The sequence below is a fragment of the Paralichthys olivaceus genome, chromosome 23 (assembly GCF_024713975.1).
Source record: "Paralichthys olivaceus isolate ysfri-2021 chromosome 23, ASM2471397v2, whole genome shotgun sequence".
Taxonomy (NCBI): Eukaryota; Metazoa; Chordata; class Actinopteri; order Pleuronectiformes; family Paralichthyidae; genus Paralichthys; species Paralichthys olivaceus.
In genome coordinates this window covers 11,250,959-11,270,821 of record NC_091115.1, presented here as the reverse complement: position 1 = coordinate 11,270,821, position 19,863 = coordinate 11,250,959, and the positions used below count along the sequence as shown (strand labels likewise).

At 41.1% G+C, this 19,863-nt stretch overlaps 1 long non-coding RNA gene across 6 annotated transcripts in view; it reads left to right on the top strand.

The window, feature by feature from the left end:
* Positions 1 to 19,863, top strand: part of LOC109632762 (uncharacterized) — a 158,506-nt gene that overhangs the window by 3,575 nt on the left and 135,068 nt on the right. For all 6 annotated transcript variants that reach the window (XR_011240202.1, XR_011240201.1, XR_011240200.1 and 3 more), the window contains exon 2: positions 6,489 to 6,619. This is a non-coding gene — a long non-coding RNA (uncharacterized lncRNA). The remainder of the gene's footprint in view (positions 1 to 6,488; positions 6,620 to 19,863) is intronic.

Sequence of the window (19,863 nt, the reverse complement as noted above, 5' to 3'; positions counted from 1 at the left end):
ATAATGGAGCAGGTCTGAAGCTATTAGCACACTAACAGCTTCACACAAGTTGGAGGGGGGTGCTCTCCGAGGGAGGATGACGGGAGACAGAGAGGCCGAGAGACTGAAAAGCAGGGGGACGTGACCCCCCACTAAACTGACACAATTCGCAGCATGACTGCCGGTGGTGCCAGGGCCCCCTGTCGCCTCTTGAAGGACTCCCTGCCCTCGAACTGGAGGTGAAGGGGCAACATAAGTCTGCATTTTTCAGTGACAACAGTGCAGTCTGCTTTAATCAGCTGCATCCAAGAGGCTGTTACTTGCATTTGCAGGACCATGCACGCTACGTTTGAAAGCAGACATCACACAGGGAGATTGACACATGTGTGTTGTATGTGTTCTTAATGGGTTAGGTTTGATTATTTACCCTCATATTCAATTAAATACATCTTTTTGCAACCATTATGCATTTGATGCCAAAAATGAAATGAAAAAACAAATGCAGCTTTTGAGGCCAAATTCCTGGTACATGAAAACCCAGACAATAGTGCAGGGGAACGTTTTGAATGACACTGGAGAAAATGCTGCATCACTTTAAATCTCCAAGTCGGATAAGATGATAGCAGCTTCTCAGTGGGGACAATGTATTTGGAGAGAGGAATATGATTCAAGATGTTTATTTGTCAAACTGCTTATACATTACAATTGATTGAAAACACTTTTGCAGGGGAGCTCTGTTGTCAAAAAAGGTTGTGAAAATGTTAGATTTTGTTGACTTGTGTTCTCACATGATTTCAACAATGTTCCAATAAAGAGAAATCCCCAATTTGTATTTATGGTAGTAGAACATACTGGGCCAAACAAAGTATAACTAACGCTGGGTGTTTTTTCCTTCCACTGCTTGTATTGGTCACTGGTAATGAATCAAAATTAATCATTGCTGTTGCTGCGAAACCTGAATACAATTTTAATACATTATCACCTAGATTTTCATCTGCAATGGTGTGGAAGACAACAGCCCCCATGATTCCATGTTGTTCCGCTCCTGATGATCTGCATCTCAAAATTTGAAGACGTGAGGAAATTCGACATGTGTATATATACATACATACTAAAATGCACATGCACCCATGAAACCTTCAGATAATGAGGGTGATGGTTAAAATGTAAAAGGCCTTCGTACAGTCAACACATTTGTTGATAAAAGCATTCCTAGTATTTATAATGAAATATTACTTTCTACAGTATGGGGCTGATATGCAAAGCCATAAAGGTCAGTTTATTTATATACGTTCCCCCGCCTCGTATTTCCATGCAGGAAATGTTATACCAGAGTTTAATGCACTCAGTTGTCATGACTGTCTGTCTGTGAGATGCCACAAGCTCTCCTCCGCCTTCCGGACATTTGATAGTTAATGTCTCATTCAGTGAGATGTATGTTTTCCAGCTTGGTTTGATAACAGCGTCTAGACATTGTCCTATAAACAGATAACAAATATTGTAAATATATATCCTTTAACATCATGTAGAAAGCAAAGTGCTGCCACACTCCCCTCATCCCACTGAGACAGAGCAAAAAAACAATTATCAAAATGAAATCTCTGCAAAGCCATGAAAGTGAAGCCCACTAACTGTGTTTGAGCAGCTTCAGGCAGAAAGGAACCTTTTCAGTGAAAATGCTTTAACTTTATTTTTGCTCTGCTTCTGATGACCTCCAGGGGCAGATACAAATTTGAATGTGCAGCATCTCCTCCTGTAGACACTCACTTTCCTCTGTGTATTTACCTTTATATATATATATGACCCTGGTAAAATATTATACTGAAACTCCATTGTAAAAAATAAAAACCTCTCCAGAGTATGAGAAAATGCACAAGTGAACAGAAATGTTGGGTGTGTTCCAGCAGTCGAATCGGTGTTAGGAAGTGTGCCACAGCTCGTAACCTCATTCTTTGACTGAAACAGCTGGGTGTAGCTTTTGATTGGCCACATTTCTCTTGATCCTGCGAGACCCTGCTGACAGAAATCACCATAGCGGAGCTCAAAGGCGGCTAACCTCTGAGACTGCAACACAGTTAGCTAGTTCTTAATGTACCAGGCTAACTCCCAGTCACATCTCATGTCTTCTTTTGCCTTCAATGCCTTTAGGATGAAAAAGACCAGGGCGATATTGACAGGGGAGGCGATTGTAGCATAATATTCAAAGGCAACCATCAAAGACCTGGTTTTTATTCTTTGAGACAAAAAAGAGAAAGAATATGAACTTAATTTGCTGCATCCATTGTTTTCCGATTGTGATCTAAAACCACTGTCATCCCTCAGCCATTGATGACAGATAATGAAAACAGCATTAGACTCATCTATGACTACATTTTGTGATATGACAGACATGTTGTGTGGCATTTTCATTTTTTCGTAACTTTATGAAATTAATTGTGGTAAAGAAATGTGAGGGTTATGCTGTACAATGATGACCTTGACAGATGAAATCAAGGTAGAGCACATTGTTAGTGTGTACTCATGTGCTGATATTATTATATAATGAAAATGGGTGGATGCTTAGCCTACTACTATGCTTCTTGAAAAATGTTAATTGCCTTGCAGTTCCAGTGTCGATGTAACCAAACCCAACTAAAACCTGAATATTGTTTCAAAATATTTGTCAGCACCCCGTCTTGTTGGGCTTGAGTTGGTATCAACACTATCTCACATAATGAATAATTATTTGATAAATTGCTAAAAAAAAAAAACAGTTCAAAGTAATCTTTTTCCAAACCACCTCGAGCGCTCAAGTAGCTTTTAGGAATCTTCCTCACCTCAACCTGAAAATTCAGCCGCCTGGTGGCATAACTTACTGGTGAAAGCATGCTCACCCTTTAGGAGCAGTGTTTTGTTTTATAACTCAGCATGTTGATCAGATTAAAAGCTTAAAATGATGACACATGCTGGGCGTTAATACGAGCACACTAAGAGCCCCATACATGAGTCATTTATACATTTTACACAGGACATTTCTGGACAGTCGCTAAGCTTCCGTCAGAGAACTTATTTCCAATTGTTGCCACATTCCCATATTCTCTCCCTCTCTTTCATTCTGACTGCTCCAGTTATCCATGAATAATTAATAATCCAACGAGATCTTGGGCCTTAAGAGTTTGAGTGCTGTGTATCTGTCTCATAATGATTAGTGAGCGGGTCACACTGCTCAAGCCCTTTGGTCACCAGCATCCGCCCTTAATCCCCCTTAATCCCCAAAACAATGGGCTCCTCCATGCAGGGGACTGTGACAGATTTTTATCATCCGGCTCAGAGGGATCAGTGTGCGCCTTCACACTGCCAACACAACAATGATAGCACTTTCAAACCGCCTGCCATCACAAGTGCCAAGTTCAGCCTCACACATGACACAAACCATAAAAAGGGTGTAGGTAATGAGGTGTGTTATTGGGATATTGCTCTCTCCCGTCAGTGTTGAGTTTCAGGGTTAACATGTTTACCCCATCCAACCTTTACATTGGCAGCTACCTTACAGCTTCATGTTTCATATGGAAGGATCAAGGCTGGCTTGTTGTCTCTACAGCCAGACGGGCTGGCTTTGGTCTTGGCTTTGGATTATGAAAAAGGAGCCCCGGTGATTCAGACACAGGGAGAAAACCAGAAATGTAACCCAGCAGGTATATCACACAAATGTAGCCACAGATATACAAAATACAATACAAAAATAAGTGCAGCATGAGGGTGACGACAGAAAAAAGCACTTGTCAGGGTCATGAGGGGCAATCAGCCAAATACATCATCCCAAAGAGCAAAACTGTTTTGGTCAGTGCTAGATAACAACAAAATGCATCCCTCAAAACATTTCTGTCACTAGAAGAATATTTTTGTGTGATGAATTTTATGATATCAATATAAAGTCAATATATCCAATGTATACAGTCAATGCAAGATTTAACATCATCATCCTTATCATTTATTTGGAAAATTGTGTCATGTTCGATTTGAATAGTTCGCTCTTTTAAAATAGACGACCTCTGCTGTGTGGTTCCCTATGTTACCAGTAAAAACAGCATTTTTATGATAAAATGACTTTGTTCTAAAGAAAATACCCATAATAGCATTTCCAGTTGTTTTAGTAAAGCGCTATACCCACAGTCAAACAATGTGAATCTGAATGATATGAAAAGTCTCTATGTCCTATTTGTAGTTCTTATTTAGGATTTGACTTGAATCCAGGAGGAAGACAACGCCTCTGCTGCACAGTCATCCATGTCACAGTTAAAATGAACAACATCAGTGGTAACTAAATTATAAAAAATGATTATACAAGTGTGTTTCTTCTTAACCTCAACCCACAGGAGTGTTTCCTGAATTACTGCCGAATCTATGGCAGGAGATGCAAAACTATGAAAAATACAGTTTTTATGATGTGACAATGCCTCAGTAAAGTTTTAGTTTGGATTAGCCCCAAAAGGTTTAAAGAAATTTAAAGATTTAAAAGTATATGATGTCTTCTGCATGGTTAAGGTCACAGGACGATGATGGTCATGGTTGAAATGAACAAATCAACCATGTCTCCTGTGTTCAAGTCCTGTATCATTGTTATGGCAACCAATCTATCCACTAATTCCTCCCTACGTGGAGTCTTAGCCTTGTGTTTTCAAAGTTAACTGGCTTATTGGAGACATATTTAAAGCAAACGGTGTTATACATGACTAAATTGGACACGGTGCAGTGTTTTGGGATCAGATAAGTCTTCAAATTACTAAAAGCTATCTTTCTGGACTTTATTTCAATGTCTCACACTTTTGTGTTCAACTAGATACAAATTAAACCTGTGGACAAAACATTCATGTCCAGCATTCACAGTTATTATGCTTCATGACATAATTCCCTAAAGCTGGAGGTTCTCAAACGCGCCAGCGGATGCATTCATGCAGAGTTAAGAAAGTCATTACGATTACTTCCCACATGCCTAAATTATACAGCACCTTTTGCCAGGCCTTTGACCCACCTGAAGACATCCTGTGAATACGCTAACACAGTATTTCACATTCAGCGCAGCTTCCGGCCTTGAGCGTTACAATCTTTCCCACCAGCCATATCGCTGAAAATGGTCCATCACACACGCACCCTCCCCAAAAAAAGATCACCCATTATACGTCTGTATCTGAAAGTGCGCATGCATACCCACGCACACACAAATATGTGAATGCATCCAAGAGGAAATAGCAGCATCGAGTTGTAAAATAGCAACCATTATTACTTGGCATTTGGCAGTGACATCAATCAGAGCCAGCCATTCTAAGCTTTGTGATGGTACATAAGTGCTCAGCCTGAGAGCTGATTTAATAGAGCATGGTCTGATAAAGTCCCAGCAGAGATCACTTCATGGCCAATAGGTTGCGCAAGCGGCTAATTGGTCAAAAAATAAAACCTCTCCCAGGAGTTGGACCAATGTTATCACGGTGAGTCTGGCACACTATTAATGAGTTGCATCGGCTCCCTTCAGCCCCCTAACTACATTTCTGCTCGGGCTGTGCATGGGGACTTGTACTTGGGCATAATTATAGTGATGATGACCAAATGTTTACCTTATAAGCAGAGCACGTACACAGGAGGATTGCAGCCGACGCAGTACAGTTGTAATAACGGCAAGAGTAACGAGGCAGCCACCTACGCTCGATTATTTCACCAGCACCTTTATCGATCCACGTTCACCTATACCTACAGAGATAATAAGAAAATATAGAGGGGATTTTCTCATCCCGTTGTTTTTGGTCTATAGAGTAGCCAATACTTAGTGTCATATTAAGTTTTTTTTCTTTCATATTTGGTACAGATCTTTTTTCATGGATGTGTGTGTATATATATATATATGCATGTGTGTATATGTTATTATTTGAAATATTTCAAGTTTTGGATGTTTTTTCTTCTTCACTATACTCAATTTGACATACCCCTTGTGTCGAACATTTGCGAAGATTTGTCTTTTGAAGGAAAATAATAAAGTACTAATCCTGATAAAAATGCTCTCGCAACGAGCATATTGTGGCAACGACGCAGAGATAACACTAAAAATACTACCACTGAGAGGCTGGAGGAGCCCGACTTCATGCCAGCAACCAGTTTAGACACTGATAAAACAGCAGTGGTAAAAAGGAAGCAGGCAGGTTCTCCTCTTTATCACTCTCTGAGGCCAGGTATCTGCTCTCAAAACTAGGCTATTAATTTGCACAGCCACGCAGCTCACATGCACACTGGCTGTTAACCAGGAATCCTCGGAGGGTAACTTACAGTCCTACCTCAGCAAGCCACTGGATCGGAATTTCATCGCAAGTTGAGATGTAGCTTATCTATGTCTCATTCCTTCATATTTTTCCCTCACTCTCCTCGTCTCTTCTAACCAGCTGATGTTTACGGGGATTCGATCAGTTTTGGCCTTCATCTCAATCGGCCAATCACATCGTTGGTGTCAAACTTTAAAATCACTCTCCTCTCTGTCGTTTCAGTGATTCACCGCGACCCTCCTCCTCTCGTCACCTCCAGTCTCCATATGCAGTGTCATGGTCGAGTCCACACATCTCATCAAATCCTCATCGTTCTCTGTATCGCATCAACCGCCACCAGCGTCGAGACTCCGGTGGGTTTCCTACACTATGCAGCCATGCACTTCTTTAACCTTGATAACATCACGAGGGGTCAAAGTGCCAAATAGCTCATTTATATCACTTTTATTTCTTATGTACACGACAACAAATAGTAGTTTGATGAATTGTATTTTAACCATTATTTGTGTTTTTGGAAGGCACAAATGTTATCGTCCTCCTCTCAGTGGAGTAAGATCAGATCAGGGACTGCACAAACTGATTAGTTTAAAAGATGTATTTTAAATTTTTAAAATACACAATTTGTGTGTCCTTTGTGTGTACTGGGTATACTCTGTCTGTATGAGGACAGTATGGATTGCAATCAATATTTGTTTCATAAAATATTGCCACTAGGTACTGTGTGGGCAGTGTGATCTCACCTTTGAGTTGAAAAAAAAACTCATAACTCTGACTTCGACCAGATTCAAACCGCCCTAGTGCTTCAACAATAAATCTGAGGATATTACTTTTGGCCTGGAGGATACTGTATTTGAAAATGGGTGGACTGAGAAATATTGTGTATTCATCTGTATATATATCCTCTCATTCCACCAGCCGTAGAACATAATACAATATATTTCCATATTTCCTTTTTTGGATATGACAGAGAATCTGTCAATGCCAGGTCCGCTGATCAGCAGCGGCAGTGAATGTCTGACATTTCACCAGAAGTATCATCCTTATCTGGCTCGCCCCTCTCCCTCCTCTCTCTTTTTACGTCTCCATCCTCAGCTCCTCCTCTTCTGTCGACTCGTCCCGTCTTCCCTCTCTCCGTGCCCACCGCGGCGTGACAGGTGACTGACGATGCTAACAATAGTGGGTGCGGCCGCCCCTGCTCAGCGGAGCACGGGCTGCATGATAAATTACCCTCATCAGATTGTTTTGCCAGCAGCCCACACAGGTCACCACCAAGGCCGGTCGTGACATTTTGTTGCGTACTGTATATGCAAATACCTGCCAATCATTTAGCACGCCGCTCCCCCTCCACTTTCCATTGTGATTAAAATAAATTGATTGCGGGCTAAAATCAACACCGCCAGTCTGCCAGGAGACCAGGGGTCAATAGGACGCCACAGAGGAAGCGGGGCAAGGAGGGGAGGGGTACAACTTGAAGAAATATTGTTTCTTCACTCCTCCTTCATTTCCCTTCACATGGTTCTTTATCACCACCTCATAACTGGAGGAATAAAACAGTGAAATTTGCTGAAAATGAGAAAACTGCAGTGTAAACAGACTGAGTAATAAATTTGCGGCGCTGCTGTCAGGGCTCTCTGAAGATCAAGTTGATATGTGATGGAAAAGCAATGGTGGCAGTAATATTTTTGAGCAGCCTGAAGCCTATGGGTTATCTAAGCAGACGTGCGTGCGTGCGCATGTGCGTGTGTGTGTGCGCTCTAACAACATGAATTGCAACTAGAGAGGAGGGCTCACATGCTCAGGGTTGTTAGTAAGCAAAGGCATGACTATTGGACAAAGAGCAAGCGCTTGCAAGAGTCACAAGGAAGAAAAAAAATAAATACAACCAGCGTTTGATTTAGTATCAAGGGCTTAACAGGCGGGGTAAACAACTCGCTGATGGTTTACGGAGAGACTGATTAAAGGAAGCACTTATCATTCAAAACCATGCCTGCTTACATAAACAATGTTTGCACAGGAAAAATCGAGAGCGAGGTAATGGAGGGTGCAATCCTAAAATGACAGCTCTCTTTAAAGCTGCTATTTTATGGGTATTTAGAGCGATTTCCACATTTTCCCTCATTTTCATACAGCTTGTGATTAAAAAAAAACACGAGTTTCAAAGAAATGATGCGCTCGGCTCTTTCTTATGCTTTTATAGATACTGAACTTTGTACACACATTTGTACCATCTCTGTCAAAATGAACCCATCAAATCTAAACTTGTACTAGTGACCTGGTCAGCTGTCACCATCTCACACACTTACCAACATCTTGATATTTGTGTTGCACAATAGGCCTTGTTGGCCATTAGGCTTCCTGACAGTATGCGGCAGATAGTTAAATAAATCCTATGCTTGCGTTTCTGAGCTACTCAGTAAAGACAAAGCTCCAGTTTTGGAACTCAGCGTTAGGGGAGAAAAGGTCTGGAAGTTGTATTTATTCAAATTCTCATATGTTCTTTCTCTTTCTTTTTTTGTCATCCTGTACCCGCCACAACAGATTTTTGACATATTCAGGTCTGTGAGAATATAACTTCAACATTCACCCTCCTTTTACCCATTTTTTGGCCTCCACCCCCTTCTGAGATAAAATCGGGCTCTTAAGTTGTTGCCACCTTTTCCACCAGCTACTCGCTAACTCTGTCTGCTGTTAGGTGGTGAGCAAATTGAACAGTAGGTGTTTATCATATTTTAGCGTCAAAGGCCTTAAAACCAAAACATGGAGCTGAAACAGGCTAAAATGATCTGGTAATACAGTAAATCTCTGTAAATATACACAGACTTTATAATAATAACAACATATTTTAGTTTCATGACCTGCTTGCATTTATATGTAAAATATAAACATAACATAGATGCCAAAGCATCACTAGAACACACATTTGGCTCAGAGCTATGCTGAAGCTGTCTCTTCTCCAGCCTCCCCTGCACATCTTGGCTTCCCTGTGATCTTCATTGACAACTCCAGCAGCAGTGCATTATACAGGTCAGGCACAGCAACCTTCTGTATCACTGCAACTTCTAACAGGCAACTATAACACCAGGAGGGCTGAGCGAAAAAATCTGCACTTGTTTTTTTCACTTTTTATCTTCATATAACTGCAACGCGATCATGAGGCTCATTAGTTTTCGCTATTAATTTAGCAGAAGCTTAGGTGCAGCCATTAGTGATTGGACCAGTGTGTACAGTGACGGCAGTTTGCTTTATTTTCTTGATTTGACTGCAGATAATCCTCATCCCCAATTTATTCCCTCATTTACTGAAAAGCATAAGTATAAACACTGCTCATCGTTGCTTTTGAATGCGCCAGCACTTGGTTTGGATTTGGGTTTACCCACGACATTGTAGGTCACCACAGTTTCCATACATGCCATATTTGACTGCTGATAATCCTCTACTCCTATTAACCTGAAAGGTTTATATGTTAATCCAGGTATTTATGCACCGTTTTTAGGATTTATGAAGCGTAGTCGCTCAAGTGGGGATTGTGGTTTATTGGGGAATGTTTAATGAAAGAGGTCCCTCATTTAAATGATCAGTTCGATCTCCTTAAGGGACAAACACGTCTTTTTATTGTTGTTCTCAACCATTTTCTCCTTCATGTATTATTTTAATTGTATAACTCTATCACAGTTATGGCTGTTGTTGCCTTTGTTTTGGATTTAATAATAGTATTTATTGCTACCCCTGTCATCTCAACCATCTGCTGTGGAGATTTAAATGCCATTAACATTAACAGATCTCCAGCCACAGTAAATATCTGAACATTTGCTCGCAGCGCTGCACTCGGTCGGCCCTGCCTTTTGAGATTCTCTTGTGCCCCAAAAAAACTTAAAGGTCCAGTGTGTAACATTTAGGTGAAAGGGAATTGGCAGAAATTTAATGTAGAATAATCCTCATGATGTTTTCACGAGTTCGATTCATCTAAATTGTATGAATTGTAGTTTTCTTTACCCCAGAAAAGGCCCTTTATATTTAAATACTTTATATTTACACTGAGGGGACCCTCTCTACGGAGGCAGTCATGTTCTTTACATTAGTCCAGACTGGACCAACTAAACACCTTTTGAGTTTTTATGATAACTAAATGCTAACACATGTTTTCTATCATGTTTGGAAGGAGAGGGTGAGGTGAGAGGTGTTCAGCTGCAACATGCAATTTCAACACTAGATATCACTAAATTCCACACACTGTACCTTTAACTGTAGCGCTTAAAAGTTCAGGCAAGGGTTTAGTTGCAGTTAAATAAAAAAGGAAAAATAGAAGACATAAAAGTTGAAATGGGAATTAAATGAGAAGAAAATATTTATCATCTGTGATACTTCCCTTTTTAATCCAACCTCCACATTAATCCTTCCTGTGTTGAAATGATGCTTTTACAAACTTTATTTTCACACATTCTCTGATATGTAATGAGATTCTCAAGCAGCCAAAATTCAGTCTCGTGGAGGTACAAGGTATAATTCTCTGCTTCAACCTGAACTAGGAAACAAATCTCTTACCAAATAGTCTAGTCACATTATCTAACTTCTATATGTATATTTTACTGACTTTCTTGTTATTTTCTCATTAATATCTATCTACTAATTCCAGAAATCTCTGTCTGTATGTAGAACACATACTGTATCTCAAGAACATGCTAATAGTCAGTCTAAGGATCCAGCTGAACATGTTGTTTTACATGTGCTTAGACAACCTAAAGCAGTGTTTGTGTCAAAATTACAGCCAGATCCTTTTGAAGATTTGATTGTTTGAGGAGGACTCACTAATGACAAGGAGTAATTCTGAAGGAGCTCCAGAGCATTAACACAGGACAGGAAAACAGCCCATTCCAAACAGGCCGGTTTAGATCGGGGCCCTGTTCTAGTATCAATTAAATTTGATCGTTGACAGATTGGTTTTGAAACTATAGAGAAAACTTGCACCAGTGTGGATGTGCAGTCTGGGCTCCTGGTGACACCACATCTGTGGATTCTACTTAACTCAATGAAGGATGAGGGTATACGTCATGAAATGATGCAGGAAGTGAAGGAAGAGCAGGAGCTCACGGTATGACAGAGCAGTTCTTGCCCCACACATGAAGGGCCAGTGAGAGTGAGCCAGTGAGAGTGAGCCAGAAACCACTTTCCATTTCATTTCTGAAAACTTGCCTCCATGTGTGTGTTTGTGCACCAATGTGTTTTGCTAATTTGAATGTTTATGCATTCAGTGCTCTGTGAGTGTGAGGATGAACAGTGGATATTGGGGAGGGGGACTGAACACCGTACCACAGTGCATAGCCCATGCATAATGCATGGGTCTGCATCGAGCCATAATGTTTGCTTCGTGCACTAATGAAAGCTGCAGCGCTGCATTTTTACTGCATGTAAGTTGGGCTGACTTGATAATGTGGCAGAGGAAGAGAACATCGCATCATGACTGGGTACACTGACTCTCCACTCCTGCTGCTGCTGCTATTTTCTCCCTCCAGACTTCTGCAGCCACTTTCATCCAACAGTCCATCAAATGTCACTGGAGGCTGATGATACCACACCAGACTTTTACGCTTTTCAAAGCCAGAGGAGGCAGCAGACAATTCAGGATTGTGTGGCCAGGGAGAGGAGTGTAGTAATGCAGTGGTCGGGGTGCTGTTTTAATGAACAAGCTCCAGCAGGTAGAAGGAGCTCCAGCTGACAGCCAGCCGAGAAGCTTTCTTTTTGCTCGACAGCAACACTTTTCACATTTCTCTACCGCACCTGTGAATTGGCTGCCCCCCCCCCCCCACTTCTATTTCAAAGAATCTTGATGTTTATGTGATGGAATAATGTGCATTAGAGAGAGCGGCACATTATTCGCTCTCCTCCCCTCTTACCTCCTCTCTCCTATTTCCCTTCCATTGCCCATCAATTCCATCAATTCCATGGCTTTGGCTCATTGAGTGCAGCGGAGCGAGACGGATGCGCATGGTCGCGCTCAATAGCACCACGCTGCTCAGCATGGAGATATTAGTGTACTCTGCCAGACGGTTTGGATACAGTCCTCTGACCTCACTTGTAAAGAATCAGTTTCCTATCTGTCAGTCCCTGCACACGTTTTTCCTGTCCCGTGTCCAGAGGTGTCCAGGCGGGGGAACATCTAGCGGCTGTGAGGGGCTGATAAACGCTGACAGCGGCATAAGACGGCAAAATCATTTGAGTTGAGAGAAGAAATGACAATGAGGGAACATTTCCATAGGATGACTGATGTTGTAAATATAAGATAGAGGAAATGAGCTAGAGCCATGACAGCTTCTTCTGTGAAACAAATTCTCTGAACTGTCTGTTCTGGCATCACTTCATGATTTCAATTTTCTATTGACAGGGAAAGCAATGGGGCATTGTTGTCTTTAAGAATTTCTGGGATGATTGTCAGTAAAGGCGATCAGCAGTTCCTTCCCTCAGGAGACGGAATTTGAATCTGTGGGAACGGCTCGAGGCAGACATGACAACTTTGAGACTTGTGCTTCCACACTCCAGGCTTTGAAACTAGAAAGGTAAAGTTAGCCATGTGTTATGCATCATCACAAATAGCGGTGTATTATTGATTTCTTGCAGAGGAACCCAGCAACAATTTTGGCCTTCTTTTCAAATTTCAAATCCTAAAGAAATACTTTTCTGCGTCTGAATTTTGGTCTAAGCGTCTTTGTCTGTGGGAGATGGCCTCATTATTACAGGCGATGACTTTAAAGGCTCGACTAACACCGCTCCACCTGAGGTTCCCTCTTGTGTGGTTCATGTCAATCTCCTCGCTGTCTATAAGGCGGGCAGACTTCTGAGGCTGGAGCCTCCTGTCCGTCGCCCACGATGAGCTCATGCATTATTCTGAGGCAAATTCCCTTTCCATTTGAAGAGGCGAGAGGAGGCCTTGAAACATGAAGAAGACAGCTCGTGGACGGAGTCTGCCGGACTTGAAATGCAGCGAAAGACGACCGACTCTTTCCATTTCTCTACAACACTACATTTTGCTTTGTTTTCTGTATTCCTCCCAGTGCATATTTTTTTTGTGTTTCTGTCTCAGCTTGACTTATGCCATCCTATTTTAAAAGCTGCAATACAGAACGCTCCCTTTTCAGATAATCATGTGTTCATCTGAACTTATGTCGTGCCATGCTGCATTGACATCAGGACTTGCAAATAAAAAGGGGCTTAAAATCTACGAGAAGCTTTAAGAAGCTGTCAAAATGCTCGAGCTTGGCTTGTAATTCAGTAACAACCTCCATTCCAAGAATATCTCAGAGGAGAATAAAGACTGGAGTACATGCTGCAGAGTCATAACCTAAAAGCAGAGCAGAGCTTTCTTTTCTTGTTTTACTTTGTAAATATGTTGAAAGTCGACGATAGAAGCACATCTGTCTGTGTTGCCAGATCCCCATGAGGCAAATTACTTATAACTTGCTGCAATTCCCATAAATCATTGCTAATTACCATCATTTTAAAGCTGAATCACTGTCACTGTATAGTGAAAAAAACACAATATTTGGCTTCAAGGAGTAAGACATTTCGAAATATGGTTATAACATTGCTTAGTATTTGTTAAGAGCTGGATCCTAGAGTCTGGGACTAGGACATGGTTAGCTTAGCCTAAGACTGGATGTAGGGGAAATGCTTAGTCTGAATTGATCTAAAAACTACTCACTAAAGCTTACTAATTCAAAATACTGATCAATCTGATACATAATTCATTTTTCAGTTTTGATCACACTGTTAAAATATATTTGTAAATAATTTGCTTTGCTGAGAAAACATACCTGTCAGTTCAATAAAACTGCTTCGCTTAAAATAAACTTAAACTCAACAAAACTTAATTTGGAATTCTTACACTTGGTTTTTGTAAATAAACACCATATAATTACAGTGTAAAAAACTAATTCAAGATGGTCTTTTAGCTAACTCTGGCACGTTAACTGCATTGTTTAATACCACTTCAGACCTGCAGACCTGTTTTTCCAATTTGATTTGATGCGATAAAATCCGGGCAAAACATCATGATTGACAGCATCAGCATTCATATCTGTGATGTCTGGCTGTAGCTGCATCTTCAACAGACAGATATGAATTCTCAACAACTAAGAAAACCAAAATACTATAACTATTCTTCAGTTGTTTCAAATCTAGATATTAGTCACAATTTATTATATAGATTTATTTGACTTTTGTTTTGATATATATATATATATATATATATATATATATATATGCAGATGCCAAGCAGTTCTTTTGTTCAGATTTTCCCTTCCTCAAGTTTCCACCGGCCATTTTAAGACAGGTATTTTGAGCTGCACACAGAGAGAGAGAACCTGACCCGATCACAGTGACCCACTGGTTCCTCTGCTCCTGCAGCGCTTCATGGGATACTCAGTCCCAGCAGCAGCTGTGTTCCAATTAGAGAGCCCTGACTTATGTGGCCCGTATTAGCATTTCATTTAGGCTCCCCTGCTCCTCACCTGGCCCCCGCGGTGTGGCGGCCCACCACAAACTGTCACTGGCTCAGACCGCTCGGCCGAGACTGCCCACCAATCCCACTAATTGACTTCTGATCTTCCCAAAGCACACAGGTGAGACTATACTGCATAAGCTGCAAATTAATGCACAATATGGAGTGGAATATCATCTTAACTTCTCACGTCTTCCCCCTCGGTTAGTGGGATATTAAAGGAGCAGACGCCTGGTAAATTAAAGTGACACCAAAGAGAGCGTAGCTGTTTGTGAAGTCAACCTGCAGAGATTTTGATTATCATTCTCTATTACTCTGACTCCACAGATGTGATGGGGTCTTAATGGCAAAATTCTTGTTATAATCCTTTTTTATCAGCAAAGCAATTGGTCAAAATGTTTTGACGTAAGATAAGCAAGATACAATCACCCACCACTGGTCTTTTGTGCATTGGTATGAACATTAAGGGTGTCGTGCTGCTGGCTGTGACTGCAAAGGGGTGCCCTGCAGAGAATAAGAGATTCCTCTGATCAGTGTTTGGCTCGGGTTAAGGCGGCAGAGGCCCAGCAGCCGCAGTCTTATCTCTAGGAAACATGCCACAGTGTGAACACATGAGCACAAACATGCACATGTGACTTCTGCAGGACACACACATAAATGGGAAACAGTGAGCGTAGTCCCTCAGCAGCTGAGATATTCAAAGAGCGGCAGATTTATACAGGCAACGCTCCCTGTGTGTGTACGGAGTTATCTCAAGTATTCATATAATATCATATGCTGCTCTTTTTTATAAAAAGTGAATTCCTGGGCTTCCGTTGTAGAGAGGGGTTTGAAAGAAGTGATTCGTAAGTTTATTTCCCAGGATGCTGCAGGATATCAAAAAGATTCAAAGTAAAGATCATACGAAAATAATATGTACTTCAATAATAAGGCCCGACTTGCGCTCCATTCCAGTTTATATAAGATATTGAAAAATATAAATAAATAACAAAGGGGTTCACAGCATGGAGCCACTGGGTATCAAGGCTGGGACTCATTTAATTAGTGCAGTTTCAATGGAAGGAACAATCAACTGTCATTTCACAAAGCAGTTGATTTAATTTTTCATAATGACATAACACCTGGTGGAATTGGTGATGCTCTGTCAATATCAGATGCAGGATGAAAAAGTAAACCGCCTAATGAATTCTGGGAAAATAGAAGCCAACTAGTGGTTTTGTTTTTTTAAACCCACCCGGCACACTGCTGGTATATCAGGTAGATGTCAACCTCTTCCCTACATGAACCAACTTTTTAAATTACTATCTCCACGCAAGAAATAATAAGGCAGGTTTCTGTTATACAATGCAGGAACAGATTGAATTTGACATTGGAACAAGCTTATTTGCAGCAGCAGGATTTATTTTATGGATTTATTTCATGGAAATGAGACCGGAAAACAACAGACAAGACTGACTTAATAAGAAGGTTTTTATGGTTTCAAATCACATCAACATTACATCCCTGTTAACAATTTTGTAAAACGTGCTGCTGTGTTTCAGGATGCATATTTCTCATTCATCCAGGAAGCAACAATTTTACATTTTGTTTTGCATGATGTTGAAGTCAACCGGAGGTTAGTTGGTCCTTGAGTTGTTAGTCCATTGCAGTTATTACCAAGGCTGTAGTCATATTTGTCTGTTTTATTATTTGCATGGAAATCCAGCAAGTTTGAGTCCGCTGATACATTTTTGGGACGATATTAGTTTCAACCCCGTGTGTTTTCAATCTGATGTCAGTGGTGATTTAGGGGTTAGTAATATTAGGTTGTAAATTTGTGCTCCAATATAAATTTAATTCACAGTAGACCATGCAAAGTAATAATTCCTGAGACTCCTGACTGATAAAAGATGGAATGAACTAAAAATTACAAGACTTTTTGGCTTAGTGAGGCTAAAACTCAGAAAAACACTCCAAATAACATTTTATAATAATTAATAGTACATTTTATTTGCATGGTGCTTTTTATAAACAGTTGGCAGATTAAGACAAACACACATCATAATCACACATTGAAATATAAGTAACACCTTATCAAACAATAAAAGTTTTAGATGCCAGTATTTGCACAGTAACTTAATGTTAATCAAGTTTAATGTCAAATTCCGATCTAGAACATTCATTGAATGATATCAGATATTGACTAGAGTCATCAGACTGTAATTTAAACGGCGTGAGCAGTGATGCTGCAAACTTGTGTGTGGCTCAAGTTCCACAGCTCCCAAAACAACACTACATATTTTATCTCTGCCGCTGTCTTACAACGCCCCCCCAAAGCTGTGGCTGTCCAAGTTTTTGTACCATCCGCGAGATGCCCCTGACAAGAAATGGATTGCGGTGCTTTCCCGCCCCAGTAAACAGGCTTCCTGCTTGTGAAGGTATAGATGGGTTTGATATAGGATGCTGTTTAACCCAGAAACGACGCCATGGCCCCCGGGACGGCCCATTCCTCACACTGCACATCCATCATGTGGTGCAATCGAATGAATGGGATACAGGGCTTTCCCCCAGGGACGCTGGGGAGAAAAGAGAGAGGAGATGTAGAGGAGTGAGGAGAACTGGGTGTCAGATTTCACCCATGCATGTGGGTGGAGGTAACAATTGGCCCGCCTACCACATTTTCCCACTTAGGGTGTTCAATTTTTTAACGGCCTCTTTTGTCAGGCTCCATCATGTTCTGACTGTTAAACAGGAGAGAGACGATCCGTGGGGAAGCCAGGTGAAACGCTGGGGAAATCTTCTGTTTAGGCTTGAAACACAGGATCTAGATTGGTGTAGTCGTGCCGGATTGGCGGTGGCTTCGTGGAATCTTCTGTGTTTACCCGCTCATTTTGATGTGCCAGACCTTGTAACTACTTTTAGGTGCCAGAAACCCCACCGGCACTTTATAAAAAAACACACAACAGTGCTTTTCCCCTCACAGCGTGACAGCCGGTCGAGCCTGAGAATATTTAAGAAGTCACCTCTACCTTCATACAATCTTTTTAATAATGACACTAGTGTCAGAGTTCTAAAACATGCACTTAGGGGATCAAGTTAGCTGCTACTTTTTGCTTTTAGTCCCATTTATAATCTGAGCATCACTTACATCACTCTGACTGATTCAAATCACAGAATAACATACAGCGTGCTGACGTTACAGAACGAGACCTTTCAGTCTGGTCATTTGTCTTCACCAAACTGGACCCGTGAAAGAGAGAGACGGCTATTGTGCTAGGGCCCCTCTTAGCAGGAGAGGAGGATGAACACTGAGTGCGTAAGGGCTGACGCTGACTCAGCAGGTGTTGAAAAAAACATCAGCCAAAAGTATATCTAGAGGGAATCAGTGCTAACATTGGCAAGAAAGGCTAACTAGTCTCCACTTTCCAAAGAAAAAGTGGTCAAGGCAAACTCTTGCTTTTTCAAAGATGCTTTCCAAGTAGAGACTATTCATTCTGCTTTTTGACTGGAGACACATTAATTCTCATATTCAGGTTCATTATTTTAATTTGGGTTATAACTTGTCATAATTTTCGGTAAACACATCAGTTTTCTTCATCCTGTCCATTGCTGTAGCTCCTCTTTTCAGCCTCTGTCTAAAACACTTGGTTTTAGCACCTATCTCTTTAATGAGATGGGGCCCCGACTGCTCTGATTGGCCTGCTGGACCACTCTGTTCTGATTGGTCAACCATTCCCAGTGCGTGTAGAACATGTCGGCATCTGCTCTTGCTTTACTTGGATTTGATGTAAATGTCAAATTACATCACAAGGGTGCATAATATCGTCTGGACCACAGACAAGGTCAAGAGACAAGAGCTCCCTTTTCTGCGGCTTTTTAGTTTTGCACTCCTTTACATTCACAAAAAAGATAAACTAGAGTAATGAAAAAAAAAAAACTGAAATAGTTTCATATGTCTCATTTGATGAGACTGAGTAAAATAAACAAACATCATAGCACTATTTGTCCTCCCAAAATAGCGAGGTTCAAAATGGTTGCAGATTCATAAACACACACATGATGCGTGATGTGCCTGTTGAAAACATTCTTAGGATATGCAGGACTCTGATGTGCTCCAGTTCGGAATACACCAGGGGAAGTGACTGCGTGTTTTCCCACTGCCATGGAGAACGCCAAATCAGAAGCCTGGAGCTGAGACAGTTTCCACAAATATGTCCAAATATTGAAACGTTAAAAATGGAAAACCTGCACAATAGCTGTAGTGTTATTTCACTCAATGTTTCATGACTCAAAAGCTGAGAAGAATTATTTAGTTTTGGGGGATTTTAATTTCTAACTACTTTATAGTAATTGTATTACAGTTCAATAATTTCAGTGACTCAAACACATCATTCCCTAATTTAATATTTTTCACCCATCAGAAAGCATTTTAAACGTTTTATTGGACGAGTGACATCTCACTCCACGAGGGTGAGGGGAGGGGGGTGACTGTAATAGCACGTCTGATTGGCTGAGACATTAATTATGCACTTGACCGTCTCCGTGTCCCCCTCGGTCCCGTCTCTCCGCTGAGTGCTCATTAGTGAAATGGATTACTAATGGATTATTAATCTAAAAGGAGGGAGTCCGCGGCGACCCAGCTCTGAACACCTGGAAAGCAAACAGTAAAGAGCAGTTTACACAAACACACACACACACACACACACACACACACAAAGGAAAATACAGTGCACACACGCTCATCAGCATATTCACACACATACACACACATGCTTACACACTTGCTGGGCATTAGTTACAAGTCTTTTATCGGACAAAAATAGCTTGATTTATTGTTGGCCCAGTAAATATAACGCATACATCTAATTAGCTGTAATTAATTGTTGCACCATCTTGTTTTTCTCCAGGTTTTGGCCTCCAAATGTACGGCCTCTGCTATGTCCTTTCCTCCTATCCTTACCACCGGCAAACAAATGGCGCCGCACGCTGAACCACACACACGACATAACATATATCTTTTTCTGTAGCCGAGGCACCATTACGTTTGCTTTTGTCACCTAATTATTCCTCAGGAGAGGCAATTAGCCACCACACAGCAGCTCGGGATGCATGATTTGAACGATGCTA